Genomic DNA, 16856 nt, shown 5'->3' with positions numbered 1-16856 from the left:
TTGAATCATGGTTGAACCGATAATCTATAACAAGTGTCGCTTCTTTCATTCTATGCATTTTTTCATAAGTTTTCTTTCTCATACTATAATTAGTAGGTAAATTATGTTATTTTTACATTTTCTATTTTTTTAGTAATATAAATAATTTCATATTTTCAAAAATAATTATTGTATTAATGTTTCATTTAATAGTTATTAATGACATTAGAATAATTAACAAAAATTAATTATGACTTTTTTTGAAAATAACTATTGTATTAATTTGACATTTAATGATTTTTAATAACATTAGAATAATTGATAAAAGTTAATTGTGACTTTTCTACCAATAAGGTGTATGATGACAAAGTCTTTTTTTAATGATTATTGTTATTTTATATATTACAACAAAAATTGAATATAATATCTTACGTTCAAAATGATATCAAATATGTCATCAAATAAATTGATATCAAATAGTTTCAAATGATTGATTTGGAAATTAACTCGAAAATTTTATATTTTATGTTTTTGTATATACATCTGAAAGATTAAAATAGTTTTTGCATATTGATTCAAAGCACAACAAATTAGAAAAAAAAAGGTAATTAGAATGTAACTAGGATTAGAAAAAAAACTTACATAGGTGATATACATAGTTAAAAAAGAAAAACGAGAGAAGAAATATGAAAATGTATGACGTATGCCGACAAAGTACTCTTATTTCATACGTGCACGGCCCGAGATCAATACTAGTATAGATTAGAAAAGAAGAAAGACTATGAGGGCAAATTGTTAAGGTGTCAAATTCTGGTGCATTCTACTCTCAGGTTAATTTTCCATTTACGTGTCAAGCTCTCAGTTCTCCTCAAGCAATCTCTCACTAACCTTAAACATGTGTCCTTCCCACAACGTTATACCATAACTTTGCCCATGGAACCTACTAAGACCAGTTTTTGGGTTGTTTAGATACAAGTTAAAACATCATAGCTAAGCTTCCAAGCACCTATTAACAACCTCGGTTTGACCATCGGTCTCCGGATGATATGATGAACTCATCTCTAACATTGTACTTTGTAAATGAAATAATTCTTGCCAGAATAAGCTCATGAATAAGGGGTCTCATTCACTCACAATGGATTGCGAAATACCATGAAGCCTCACAATTTCTTTGGACCTCTACCACCTTTCTGGCAGTTACGGGTGTTTCAGTGGTATAAAGTGTCCATATTTAGACAACTGATTCACCACAACAAACATGGCCACTATTAGAGATAATGTGTAGGATTGAGTTAACAACTCCCAAAAGTCAGTTATGCTTACTATTGTAATTAGTGTTAGTTACTCTTGTGATTAGCGTTAGTTAGTTCATCTAACTGTAGTTAGTTGGATAATGATTGTTCTTGTATAAATAAGAATTCTTCTCTCTGTAACAACTACCCAATAATAATAACAGCTTTCAGTTGAAAGATGTTCTCTCTCTACTCTCTCTCTCTCTCTTAGTTTCTTGGATTCTGAAATGGTATCAAGAGCTTGAACTTTCCGGGGAAAATGGCAACCAGAGCTCAAGATTCACCGTTGCACTCGCAGCAACCTGCGCCGCTGCAATCACAACCTATTTTGTCGTCTACATTTCAACAACCACCACCACACTCTCTCTTTTTTGCGTCGTCAACCTCTGCTTCGGTTCCTCATTCCATAGCTGAAAAGCTTACTTATTCGAATTTCCTGCTATGGAAGCAACAAATTGATCCTATTATTACCTCACATCGCATGATATGTTTTCTCGTTGAGCTTGAAATTCCATCGGAATTTCTTTGTGATGAAGATCGTCTTACAAATCTCCCAAATCCTGCATACATCCACTGGGAACAAAAGGATCCTCATCTTCTTGCTTGTTGCAATCAACGCTGTCGAAGGAGGTTCTTCTCCAAATGATTGGGTGCAAACGATCGCACCAACTCTGGGAACGATTACATGGTGGATTCTTCTCAAGAACTGAGGCTAAAGCACACCAATTTCGTTAAGAATTACGTGACCAGAAGTTCGGGTCACAAGATATTTATGAATATCTTCAGCGAATTAAGTCAATTTGTGATTCCTTAAGTGCAATTGGTGACCTAGTTTCACAAAAGGAACAATTGGATGTTGTTCTTGGTGGTTTACCTAGTGAGTATGAAGTAATTTTGAATTTGGTTGCAATGAATCGAAAATTTCATGCATTCTCTATTCAAGAGATTGGTGCATTGTTGCTTGCACAAGAAGCCAGAAATGAGAAGTCCAAGCAGATGCTTGCAGTTGATTTCACTGTAAATGTTGCTACTGTTGCATACAATTCAGGTCATAACTTGAATCAGAATTTGGGAAATCAAGTGTCTCAACCTCAGCAACTCAAGAATCTGGTGATTATGTATCAAGGGTAAATCATTCTCTGTGGATGGTGGTGATTATGCTAGAGGTGGAGGATATAGAGGGTGTGGTCGTGGCAGAGGTCGTGGCTATGTCAAGTGTCAAGTATGCTTCAAAACAGGGCACACTGCTTTTGTTTGCTATCAAAGATTCAATCAGAATTATGTGCCACCCCGACCTCCACCATACACACAACAATCTACATATACACAAAAGTCATCACCTTATGCTTCTCCATATCTTAGGAATTAACATTCATCATCCCCATATCCTGTTACTACTCCTTCTCCATATCATGCTAATGTGGCTTATCAACACTTTCTTCAGTCATCCACCCCTCAGTTTGGTGTTTGTCCATCACCACAACAACAATTCTTCAATAACGACCATGTGCCTACTAGGAGTCCTCATCAGTCTTATCCAGCTTCACTAGGTTTTGTGCCATATATCCCTCACCAACCATCTTCTTTTCAAGTTTTTTCCACTGTTGGAGGGCCATCTGCAGCTTCTACTTCAGTTCTTAAAGCTGGCTGGACCCCTGATTCAGGAGCTTCCATTTATGTTACTCCTCAAGAACAAAATATTCATCAAGGGCAAGCCTTTGAAGGAGCTGAACATTTTTTGTAGGAAATGGCCAAGGTTTATCTATCTCTTCTCATGGCTCTACTTGGTTTAATCACCTTTTAACCCTAATCACACACTTGCTTATAAGAACTTGCTGCATGTTCCTTCCATAACCAAAAATTTGCTAAGTGTTAGTCGGTTTTGTAAAGACAATAAGGTCAAATTTGAATTTGATGATACTTGTTGTCTTGTCAAATCACAAGGTTCTAAGGAAGTGCTTCTCTATGGCTCTCTTGGACCTGATGGACTTTATCACTTCCCTTCACTTCTACCAGCCAAGACATTAGTTCATAGCTCTTCTTCATCTTTTTCATTCAATAAATATGATGAAACTAAGACATTAGATCCTAGTTCTGTTTCATTCAATAAATCTGATGTACCTTTTCATCCTATTGTGAATTCGGTATCTTTTTCAACTTGGCATTCTAGGCTTGGCCATCCTAATAGAAATGTAATGGAGCAAGTACTTCAACCATGTAACATTCCTATTCCTAATAAAAATAAGTTTGATTTTTGCTTCTCTTGTGCTATTGTCAAATCTCATAGGTTGCATGCACCTTCTTCTACTACCATTCATCATAAACCATTGTAGCTTGTTCACACTGACTTATGGGGACCAACTCCTTTTATATCCTTTGGAGGTTATTATTACTACTTGTCTATAGTTGATGCTTTCACTAGGTATACCTGAAAATATCTACTTAAAGCTAAGTCAGACACAACTTCAATTTTTCAACAGTGGCAGAAGCAAGTTGAAAAACAGTTTGGTACATCTCTACTTGTTGTTCAATCTGATTGGGGGGGAGAGTATAGGCCTCTCTCTAAATTTTTCATAGACAATGGAGTAATTCACAAAGTTGTTTGCCCTCATGCTCATCACCAAAATGGTGTAGTTGAAAGAAAACACCGACACATTGTGGATTGGGATTAACTTTGTTATCCCAAAGTCAGCTTCCTTACAAGTTTTGGGATCAAACTTTTCTAACATCCACATATCTTATCAACAGATTACCGACTTCATCACTGGATTTTCAGGTACCCTATACTAAATTGTTTGGAGAAAAGCCAGATTATTCTTTCCTGCATGTGTTGGGGTGCTCTTGTTTCCCGCATCTCAGACCATTCAACAGATACAAGCTGGAATATAGGTCTACTGAGTGTGTTTTCTTTGGCTATTCTTCCATGCATAACAGCTACAAGTGTCTCACACACAGAAGGGAAAGTTGTCATCTCAAAAGATGTGGTGTTTAATGAGTTAGTGTTTCCTTACAACAAGCTGTTTCCATCAGCACCAGCAACAACTTCTTAGTCTTTACATCTCTCAAGTATTCCTATTCTGGAGTCTTTTCCACAGTTCCCTTCACAAGCTCTTCAAGAAGGTTCTACTCATTCTGCTACAGGAGCATCTAATGACTTGGATACTGCTTCAGTATCAACATCAAGTGTCTTACCAGCTGCTTTATCACACAGACAACATGTAGTTCATCAGCACCCCTCTGCTGATGTTCACACATCAGTAGTCTCTGAAGGTATGAAAAACGATAGAAATGGGGGTTTGAATAGCGTTTTACAACTAAAAACTCGACTCACTTAAGATTTAAATAAATCTCTTCAACCACCGAGAATAAAAGTGCTGAGATAAGAGTTTAGGAAAGCACACAAATGATTTTATCCTAGTTCACTTGATAAATCCCTCAAGCTAATCAAGTCCACCCGTTAAGGTGATTTCTTCCTTCTTAGAATGAAGGCAATCCACTAATCAGAGTTTTGTTACAACTGCACTTGCTACCTGCAAAGTGACTAACAATACACTGACTTAGCTATCATTAAGATTCACTCTCTTAGTCTTCTCTAGGATCCGATCAACCTTGATCTCCTAAAGGAAAATCAAACAACTGTTTGAAGGTTTGGGTTTACAAATAAGTGCTTCTTAAAAAGCTAATAGTAAACACACTTAGTTCTATTTGAAGAAAGATTGCTAAGAAGATGTTTGAATATTTGCTTGCGCGTGAACAAGTTTCTTAGGCGGCATCTTTCAATCTTCAGCCTCTTTATATACTCCAAGGATTAGGGTTTGAACGTTGCATGGAGATGCTACCGTTGGAGGGCAGATCTGGGATTTCCAGGTTCTGTTGTGGCTAAATCAGTTAGATAAGGTCGTCAGGAATGGTACAATTGCTTTTGTACTTTGGATAGCGACATGACCTTTATCCTTGTTGACTTCTGATTAGAGTGATGCTTCATCTTGGAACTTGTGAAGCTTGATGATCAGAGTCAGAGGGAAGCTTGGATCCTCTGACCTTTGTACCTTCTGCTTCTGGACTCAGAGGAGAAGTACTTGGTCTTCAGAGCCAGCTTACTCTTGGACTTCAGAATCTTCACTACTCAGCTTCTAATCCTTTAGAGCGTCTGATCCTTCAGAGCGTCTGATTCTTCAGAGCTTCTGGTCCTTCAGAGCTTCTAGTGAGCTGAATCCATATCAGAGCTTTATGATCTTCAGATCTTCTGAAGCTTGATCTATTGTTCAGATTGAACATAGTACGTGCGAAAGCGTTGCAGAGGTTACTCTTTGAGCATTGTGCTTCTGAATCATGTGAAATAGGACCAGAGTCTTGGCCTGTCATTTGAACACTCATAAAACAACGTTAGAGTACCATAATTGTTCATACTTAATAGTTAACTTGTAATCATCAAAACATAGAGTTGTACTACTAGATCAAAACTTGATCTTACAGTCTCATCAGGCTCTTTATCACCCAGACAACATTCTTCACAAGGAGAGATGCATCCAGATTCTTCTAATGTTGTCTCCCTCTTGCCTACTTCTGTTAGCAACCATCATGAAATGCATATAAGGTCAAAAAATTGCATTTTTAAGCCTAGACTCCACCCTACAATATTGCTTACCACAATAGAACCTACAAGTGTTAAGCAAGCTTTGCAAGATGTTGAATGGACTAAAGCAATGCAAGAAGAATTCAGGGTTAAATATGTTCGAGGTCCCTCAACTATAGCAAAAAATTGGTTTTCGTCCCTCAACTAAATTTTCGTTGGTTTCCATCCTTTAACTTAGAAAACCGGTTGGCTTCCATCCCTTTACTGGTTTAAGTTCTTACTTGGCATGCCAGCTTCTAGGTAAGTGTTGACATGTCAGTTTTTTTATTTTTTTATAATTAATTTTTTTGTTTTCACATATATAATTAATTATTAAATTAATTAAAAAACCAAAATAAAACCAAAACAACATGGAAGGCAATTGAATTGCTAAAAAACCACGAAAGTCCAGCAGAGGATACACAATTGAACTAAACAAATTCTATATCCTAGTAGACCACGAGCCTCAACAAGATCATTCCACCTCCAAGACCATTCCACCCCATATCTTCAACCCAGCAACAGATCTAACCAGATGCAATCCATCACAGATCGGACTAGATCATACCTGATGCAATCATATCAAATTCAACCCCTCAAACAGATCATACCAGATGCAATCCATTACAGATCTGGACCGAAGCAATCTGGAAATTCCAGAATCACAAACACCATAATCAACCATCAATTTGATATTCGCAGTTATAATGTTACTTAAATAAGGGATTATGCAGAAAATTTCCAGATCAGATTTCAAGAACCTCTTCAACAATTCATGAGGGATTATACTCTTCTCCAAGCTATTGTGCAGAAGTCTAGGGTTCACCGCCAGCATGCGAACAATACCAGAGGTAGAAACACCATTGGAGAGGAAAAATTCAAGCTTTGGTAGAAACAAATGGTGGGGGCGTGATTTAAGCAGCTACGGTTCCTTTCTGAGCATGCGGCATATGTTGGAGTCTGAGAAACCATGGCTTCTGAAGAGGTTGAAGAACGATTCAGGCCTCTCTGAGGTCTTGAAATGAAGTATTTTGGGTGTTGTGTTTGGGTTTATTGATTTATTTGGTTTTTGGATTATTGAGAGGGTAATTGGGTTTATTAAATGCAGATTATGGTTTTGATTTCTAGGTTTTGATTCATGAAGAAGATTGGGAGATGAATCAGAAGATGAGATTTATTTAATTTTAATGAAATTAAAATTCTGAAATTTGTAATTTTTTAAATTAATAATTAATTATATATGTGGAAACAAAATTATTTAAAAAATGAAAAAACTGACATGTCAGCGCTTACCTGCAGGCTGGCATGCCAAGTAAGCACTCTAACCGGTAAAGGGATTGAAGCCAACCGGTTTTCTAAGTTAAAGGATGGAAACCAACGAAAATTTAGTTGAGGGACGAAAACCAATTTTTCGCTATAGTTGAGGGACCCCGAACATATTTAACCCAAGAATTAAATGCTCTGAAGGCCAATGGAACTTGGTCTTTAGTACCTCTTCCTCATAACAAAACCCCAATTGGATGTAAATGGGTGTTTAGAGTAAAGCAAAACCCTGATGGTTCTGTCAACAAGTTAAAAGCAAGGCTTGTTGCAAAGGGTTTTCTTCAGCAGTATTGTTTTGACTACAATGAGACCTTTTCACCTGTGGTCAAGCCAGTTACTATAAGATCAATACTAACCTTAGCTCTCACTAACGAGTGATGTATTGAGAAACTTGACATTAACAATGTCTTTCTCAATGGCATGCTTGAGGAAGGGGTGTACATGTCCCAACCCCTGGCTTTGTTGATAAAAATAAGTCACTAGTGTGTAAATTGCATAAGTCTCTTTATGAACTTAAACAAGCCCCAAGGGCTTGGTATGAAAAACTAAGATCAGTTTTCCTTCAATTTGATTTTACTCCTAGTAAGTGTGATCCTTCGTTATTCATCTACACCACTAATGACTACTTCATCAACCACCTTGTATGCATTGGTGTATGTGGATGATATAATCCTTACATGACCTTTTCTTCCCTTGGTCAAAAAGTTTATCACTAAACTGAAAGGTGTTTTTGCCCTAAAAGAGCTTGGTCAACTTGATTATTTTTTGGGAATTGAGGTCAAGCATCAGTAGAATGGTACTCTCTTGCTCTCTCAAAGAAAATATATCAAATCTCCTAGAGAGAGCTAAGATAGAAGACTGCAACTCTATCTCTTCTCCTATGATTTTTGGACTAAAGCTTTCCAAAACTGGGGGTACTGCAGCTTAAGATCCAACTTTATACAGATCAGTTGTAGGTGCTCTACAATACATTACAATTACAAGGCCCGAACTCAGTTATTCAGTCAATAAGGTCTACCAATTCATGGCAGCACCTCAAGAAGATCATTGGCAAGCTGTCAAAAGGACTTTTAGATATCTAAAAGGCACTCAACATTTTGGTCTTCATCTAAAAAGGGCAACTCCTAATGTTCCTCTCTCACTGGTCAGCTATTGTGATGCAGATTGGGCCAATGATCCAGATGATAGAAGATCTACATCTGGTGCATGCATTTTTCTAGGCCTAAATCTTCTTACTTGGTGGTCTAAAAAGCAAAAAGTGGTAGCTAGGAGTAGTTGTGAAGCTGAACATAGAAGTCTGACAGCTGCTACAACATATCTTCTTTGGATTCAATCTCTTCTACAAAAACTCAAGGTTGGCACACTAATACCAACCATCCTATGCGATAATCATAGCACAGTTATGCTTGCACATAATCCTGTTTTACATTCCAGAACTAAGCATATGGAACTGACCTTTTCTTTGTGCGAGAAAAGGTCATTGCTAAGCAGTCAAATGTTCTGCATGTTCCAGCTCAAGATCAAGTGGCAGATGTGCTTACAAAGCCTTTGGGAACAACTTCTTTTCAGCAATTAAGGTCCAAACTCACAGTGACTGATCTTCACAGTTGAGTTTGAGGGGGGAGTATTAGAGATAAGGTGTAGGATTGAGTTAACAACTCCCAAAGTCAGCTATACTGACTTGACTTTTGTAATTAGTGTTAGTTACTCTTGTGATTAGTGTTAGTTAGTTCATCTAACTTCAGTTAGTTGGATAATGATTGTTCTTGTAAAATAAGAATTCTTCTCTCTTTAACAACTACCCAATAATAATAACAGTTTTCAGTTGAAAATTTTCTCTCTCTACTCCCTCTCTCTCTCTTAGCTTCTTGGATTCTGAAAGCCATTAACCCTTTTTGATTTTGGCAGCCCTGTGATGAAATTGAGGGAGATGTCTTCCCAAATTTGATCGAAAATGGGCAGGGGTTGTAATAAACCTGCTATAGAAGGGGCTGCGTATTATTTACGTTGGAACACATCACATTTCTTGACAAAATCGTGCACCATCTTCTTCATACCAACCTAGTAAAAAATCCCCAACAACTCTTTTGTAAGTTCTCACAAAAAACTAGAGTGCTCTCCTGTTGGGGAGGAATGAAACTCAGCTAAAACGATAGAAATAAGGAGTCAACGACCTTGTTTTCTACTTCTTCGTACCTTCGGGACAAGGAGTCAGCGGCCTTGTTTTCTAGCCCCGGTTTGTAAATTACCTCAAATTGATATCCTTACAGTTTGGTTATCCAATTCTGCTGAGTAATAGTTGTTATCTGTTGTTGTAAGAGATGTCCCAAACTCTTTTCATCTGAATGCACCTTGAAGCCCCTCCATAGTAAGGCCTCCAATGTGTACAACTAACACAAGAGCCATTAATTACTTCTCGTAAGCTGACTTGCTTAAATTGTTGGGTGATAGAGCCTGACTAAAGTAAGTGATCTGTCGTCGGTTCTGCATTAATACTGCTCCTATGCCCGTTTCGAAAGCATCACGTTCAATCTCAAATGGTAGATAGAAATTAGGAAGAAATAAAATAGGAGTTTATGTCATAACTTTTTTAAATAAATGTCTCCAAGGTCGCGGGGTTCCAGCAACATACCATCTCACTTTGTTTCCTATGAGGTTTCCCTCTCATACCTTCTTTCTCGCGCCTAGCTGCTTACTAACCCGCCACCGGAACCCCCCACCAACTTCACTTTATGCCAAGAAATCTACAAGGTTTATCCTTATGCGGATGTTGCAGACGAGGCTGTTCCCACATTCCACACGTAAGCCAAGTCAAGCACTGTTGCTAGCCCTGTCATTTACGCGAACTATGGGGGAGTGGAGGACCTCTTGACACTGAACAGGTGGGGGATCAATGTTTCAGGAAGTGTTGTGTTGGCAAGGTATGGGGAAGTCTTCAGAGGAAACATTGCGCATAATGAATACAATGCGGGTGTTGTAGGGGTGGTGACATATACTGATAGGGAGGACTATGGTAATGTTGGGGAAGGAAGGGTGTTCCCTGATGACAGGTGGTTGCTTAGAGTGTGGATCTTGGTATTATTTGACTTAGTCATGTAATCAAACAGATAATAGGCACACCAAGTAGTAAGAATGTTCACTCATGATATATTAAACAAACCTGTAGAATTTGCAAATCTTGTCCCATTTTGGAGTGAGAACAAGCCAAATTAAAATTAGTAGTGAGATAGGGTTCATACACATAAATTGAATTGAAAAACTAGACAAGACATAAGACTAACAAAACAAACAAGACTCCCAAAAACATAACAAGACTCACGAAAACATAGCATCATCAGACAAGATAGGCACGCATAAACAAAAGACTACAATCCAGAAATAGAAACATACGAACATCAACAAGACAGTCTCATCACAGAAAAATCATTAACCTCTCATCAAACCTCAAAATTATCTAGAAGTAAGGCTGTTATACGAACTGAACCTCATCAAAAAATCTGATCATCAAACAATTGACACACTCTCATCAAACTCTCATCAAAGAACCTCGGCCTCTTTATTCCCTTCAACACCTGCTAGTAGACGTAACTGCTCCTCCTGAGCCTCCTGTAGTGAGTTAAGGGCAACACAATGCTGCATATCAAGGGTATTTAGATTACCGAAAGTTTCAGCAAATGCATGAATAGGCACACCAACTAAGCCGGCTAGCTGAAGCATATCAGACATAAGATCTTTCACATCATAAATGTCGTTAGTAATTAAATTGGTGCACAACTCCATTAGCAGCATAGATCGACCTTGAAAATTACTTGAGTTTCAAATGATGCTCATTATGGGATTTTCCTCCAACACGGCAGAAAGGGCTGAGCGAACCATGCAGAGAAAAGCTTCCTTAGCAGCAATGTTCGCGGTGGCGACCTCCTTCGTGGCTTGGCGCACAGTTGCGATAACATTTTTAGCTGCACTTTGTGAAGCTTTGTCTTTGCTAGCATACATAGCCTGGAAGATAGGATCCACAGTAGCGAAGGCGTGAAGGGTCGTCGACTTGACGACGACAGCTTCAAAGTTACCCAGATTAAGGGAGAGCAAAGTCCTCTAGTTGGCTTCACTCGGGATCCAGTTAGCAGAGAGGATGACAACATTTGCTTCATTTTGAGTGAGGTTTAAGGCGTCGACAGCGGTTAGGCGTCCACCGTGCTGTCCTCCGACGAGCTAGCCTACGACGAGCTTGCCTCCTTCGAGCTGGCCTCCGTCGAGCTGACCTCAGCTCGTGGCATTGTTGGAGGTGTCGTTGGGATTGCGGGCAGCACTTGGGATTTCCATGATAATGATGAAAAGTGAAAAATGAAACCTTAGTTTATCTATATAACGTGTGTGTGTGTGAAAAGGTCAAATGACCATCCAACCCTCTCTAGCACAACATCCAGCCCTAAAAAAACACTACATTTTTAGAATTACTCTAGCATGGGTTAAATAAATAAAAATGTTTTGGCTAGCTAAACCAGTGGTGCGTAGTTGAGATAAAATGAAAAATATGGAAAAATATTAAGGCAATAAAGTCTAATTATCTTGTAGATTTTCTTTTGTTTTGCTGATTGAAGCATTAAATTATCAAGTTTTCCTGTTAATTTTATTCTTTCCCATTTTGTCAGTATTAGAAATGATATAGCATAATAAACTTACTTAAGCTGTCTTACTTGTATTTGTATTAGTTAGCTTCTTTAAGAAGTTAAGCTCAATATATAAGAGCATATTGTATTTAACCAACTCAAAATATGAATAACAGAATTTAATTACATCTTAAAATTTCTCTCTGCTCTCTAGTTCTTATGAAAGTCCACCACTTGATTTAACACTTGAGTTTGCTTTTCCTCAAGTGTATTTTAAGTTAGGGTAACATCTCTATGGATGTGTGAGTTTTCCCTCTACTAAGACGCCCATTTATAACAAAGTCTAAATCCTAACCCTTCTCACACACTCTCTCTCACGGCCTCATAACTCTAATTAGGGAGATGATTTTCAGTTTTTCAACAACATATCTTTACTAGATAATATTTGTTCACAAGATGACACAATTTCTAATTTTGTGATTGAATCCAAAATTGATTAATTCTAGTTCAAAATTTAAATATAAATTAAATTTTAATCAAAACAATTTAAAATATGATAATCTCCATATCTCTAATAGTTTTACCTCATCCAAAACTTTCTTCAATAGGCTAAAATATGTGAGTGGAGAACAAAATTACGGCATAAACAAAAACCCGTCGTTAGTTATTGTATATAGTGGTAGTTAAAACTGTCGTAAATTGCAAAATAAAACCGCCGCAATTTGCATGTTTCTTTTTTAGTGTCAAAACTGTTATAGTGTAAACATAATGCTTCAAGACTCCGGCTGAAATTAAATGTGGCATGTGAATCACAATTTGCTTAAATAGGAAAGTAATGGACTTATCTATTTCTCTTACTTGAAAGATACTTTTCAATTAACCTAGAGGGTCGGAACTCAGAGTTAATCACCCACTTCAGCAGGAATATGACAACATAGATATGCTACTTGCTGTATAGCATTAGAAATTATTGAGGGATAAAACTAGGGAGTTGTTATCTAAACCCCTCACGTCTATTTGTACCTATTAAATTTGTAAAATTCAAAAAAGCCCCTTATAAATTTTTTTCGCTCGCACATTGAAATTTGAAAGCGCGTTACAGACGCACTTTGAAAGTGCGTTATTTCTGTTTAATTTCTGAAAGGAATTTGGGACTGTCACTTCTTGGTTTAGGTAATATGATCATTCTGAGCTCAAATATGCAGTGAGAATCTCCAAATTCCTACACCTTCTAGGAGTCACTTCACAGTCAGGAGCGGTGCGGTTTGAAAAATTTGACAATTATTTGTTTCGAATGCGAAGTTGACCAACTACAAAGTTGAAGAAAAAATAAAGTAATTGGTCCCAAGCTGTGTGGAATTAACCCAAATTCCTTCATCTGATATTTTATTTTGAATCTCAAAAAAAATTATTCCACCATAAATCTTCAAATATTCTATCTTGATTTACTGCGGTGGTCTCATAATTTTTAAAAATCATTTGATATTAGTTTTGTTGAAATTTGCAGCTAAACACACGTTAAAAGTGCATTAACTTCGTACTTTAAAAGTGCGTTAATTAACTTCGCACTTTAAAAGTGCGTGAGTCACGCACCTCTAAAGTACGTTTAGTTGCAGGAAAAAATTAAAACGATGGTAACAACGACGACGACAGTGATGGAGGAAAGGTGAGAGAGAGAAGATGGAGGTTGTGGTGGCGGTGGTGGTGGTGAGGGAGGGAAGAGCCGAAGAGGAAAGAGGTAAGAAGAGAGGGAGAATGTGAGGATGGGGTGGAGATTTTTTTTCCTTTCATTAAAGACATTTTAGTATTTTTACACTTTAAAGGGGTCGAGGTTCAAATAGATGTGGGGAGATCCGAATAATAACTCTCATAAAACTAGCAAAATTAAAATAATGAAAACCGTGTGCTCCATCCACTTGATTATTGACTCCCCCATCAGTTGGCTTCTTTGGATTTCAACCATCAAAATTAAGAAGCATGATCCATAGCTAGCTGCATGCACACACCATACTGTTAATTATAACATGAAGGTTATATGTATAAAGAAATAAAGTGTACGTACGTTTCATGAGTTCCAATGTTCTGTATTGCAACATAGCTGAGTTTATGATCAAGATTGCCAGGTTGGCATGGAGCTGGACTTAGATATTTTAAAAGGAGGAAGAAGAATATATAACATTTTTTTTTTTGGGTAAGCAGAAGAATATAACTTTGTGCAAAAATTAAATTGAAACAAAGAATAATAATTGAACAAATTAAATTGTTCACATTGTAATGACAAAAATACATATAACTCAAGGCAAGATGTAGATTTTATCATACTTGTTTTCTGATATTTGGTGGAAAAAACAATTATTGTGTCCATTATAGCCTTTGTGGAGCTTCCTGGTTCACAAATCATAGGGAATGCAAGAACTCTTTTTTTTAATTAAGAAAAACTATATATCCCACTATGTGCGTTGGTTACAAATCCCGTGATTGGTAGTAGGGATAACGTTACACCATTATTTGCACTTATTTGCATACTAGTTGAGGCATTGACTTAAAATTCCCACACAAAAAGGCAAGTTTTGGAGCTAGCACATGTATAAAAATTGCCTTTTAACACAACCACCACAGGCAAATAGGACAAGTTGAACTACAAACAAGGGTCACACCTTCTATATTTTTGACTTACAACAACAATGCTTCAAGATCAAGGCTTTAGTTCAGAAAAGGGGAAAAACATTGCCTTTTCTTTAACAAACTTTGAACGTACTATCATAGTCTAAAACATTTTTATACAATTCGAGTAGGAAGTCAATGCCTTTGTTATGTAAAAGGTCAAAAAATTGAAAGCATGAGAGCATACCCAAAAAAAAAAGAATAATGAAACAACACACAAAATTAACGGGCACGTATGAAAATAATTAACGTGCCAATACCATAACAAAATTTGTTCACATTGCCACAAAAAATATGTAAATCATAGTGTGTACTTGTCAAAAAGTAGTATAAAACTCTCACATCTCCATACGTCAAGAGTTCAATATCCTTATGTCCAATAAAACCTCAGTTGGTAGGTAATCCTCCACATGGAGATCCCTTGACGCTCCTATCCAGGAGTAAGCCTCTACTAGCTTCCCCAACATGTCAATGACGCTCTGTCCGATAGTTTGATTCTCCCCGTTCTATTTTTGTAAACAAAAAATAACTTTGGATCATGGCTAGGGTGCATAAAATTGACATTTTATCCCTTAATTAGTTTTGGAATTTCAACCAATGTCTTCTTCTTTGCATTTTTTCAACTCACCTCGAATAGGAGGGAGGAGACGTCAGTAGAAGTAGGTTGGGCAGCCCGTCAAAGCGTGCCTTGTCCATATATTAAAAATGTCAGACTTATACATTTTTTTTAAAGCCTGATTAATTAAATAAAAAGATTGAGTTCAAAGCTATAAAAACATGTTTGCTTGCGTGCTTGCATAATATTATTTTTATTAATAACATAAATAAATAGAAATATCTATTAGCCCGTTGACCTAGTGACATCTTTGATGGGACAATTTCTGTTAAATAGACTTTTAAACAAGTCAGTAGGCCAGATCAGGTCGTCTTAAAGGTCAGGTTATGACATTCAAAAGGTAAATAGAAGGCCTTCACGGGCTTACGTCAATGCTTGTATGGTTTGATCCTTCACAGTAAAACGCGGCGCGTTCGAATTCTGATCGCTTTTACGCGAGAGAAGGGGACCACCTGATTCTATTAATTAAGATGGTTATTCCCTTTCTAAGATCGAGTTTCAGGCATATCTCTTTGAGGAAGAGATGTGATAGGCCTTAAAATTTAGCCTATGACTTGTCACACAGGCCAAGCTTTGACTGCAAAATTAGAGTGATGATCAGGCTTGGGCTGGAAAAGCAAAGCGTCGTGATGACCTTGAAAGTTAGGGGCTTGTAAACCAACCCCTTGGACTCACAGGCGTTGATGTCGATTCAGTAGTGGTAGTGACAAGGGGCTAAAATTTGGTTTTCACGGTGATTTAAGGCCAATGTGAACAATAGGGGGGAGGTAAAGACGAGGTCCAAGGAAACTGGAAAAAACTGAGAGGGACGATGGCTTCGCTTGAGGCTGGGGCTGATCATGGTGGTTCTGATCTATGATTGGCAATTGACTTTGACATATGGTTAGTTTTGGGTAAGTCTGCATTGGATCTAATGGAAGGTCTGGACCGGACACGGTGGTGGCTCTGGTTGTTGCAAGGTTGGCTGGTATGGTTGAGAAAATAACTAGGGTTAGGGAGAGCATTATTTAATTTACTCACTCAATTTCAAACATTCAATAATTTTTTTTCTTCTCCAAAGTACCCTTACAATCATCAGTCATGACTCATGAGAGACTAATCTCATTGAGTTCTGGAGATCACAAGTGGCATGGGTAAATTTCTCTTAATAAACTTCTTTATACGCACTGTCCAAGAATCGAATTATAAACTATATGCTTAACTAAATAGTCCAACTATCTATCTACTAACTGTTTTAAACCTTTGATAATCATTCAATATTTTATTACTATATCAATGGTGAAATAGCTAGCTATTATGCACCATGAAACATGCTTCGTTAAGCGTCAAAGGGAGCATGTGAACACGGTTGGGCCACATTTTAGGCTTTAAGATTTCGGCAACAATGATTAAGAAATTAAACAACAAAATTTGTCACTTTGCATGCGTGCCTCTGCGTGTGTGGCTTAAATCATCCTCTAAATTAATTTCCAACATGCATAGTCAGAGACGTTGGCTGGCATGTTTGTGCATATTCACACTTTTCTCAATTGTTCATCTAATTAATTTATACTCATCACTCGTTTCACCAAAACGTGTGTAGGTACACGGTAGGAGTCAGTAATGCACGTAAGTACTTATAAAGCACATGAATATACAACTACAAGTGTGAGTGACTTCAACACTATATATATAAATACAATGTGTATGTAAAAAGTAGTGCAAAATTAAAACCAAATAAAGTTAAATAATTATCCGACCAACTCAATATTCTATGC

The sequence above is a fragment of the Lotus japonicus genome, chromosome 2 (assembly GCF_012489685.1).
Source record: "Lotus japonicus ecotype B-129 chromosome 2, LjGifu_v1.2".
In the NCBI taxonomy this organism is placed as follows: Eukaryota; Viridiplantae; Streptophyta; class Magnoliopsida; order Fabales; family Fabaceae; genus Lotus; species Lotus japonicus.
Note: the sequence above shows the minus strand (reverse complement) of the source record.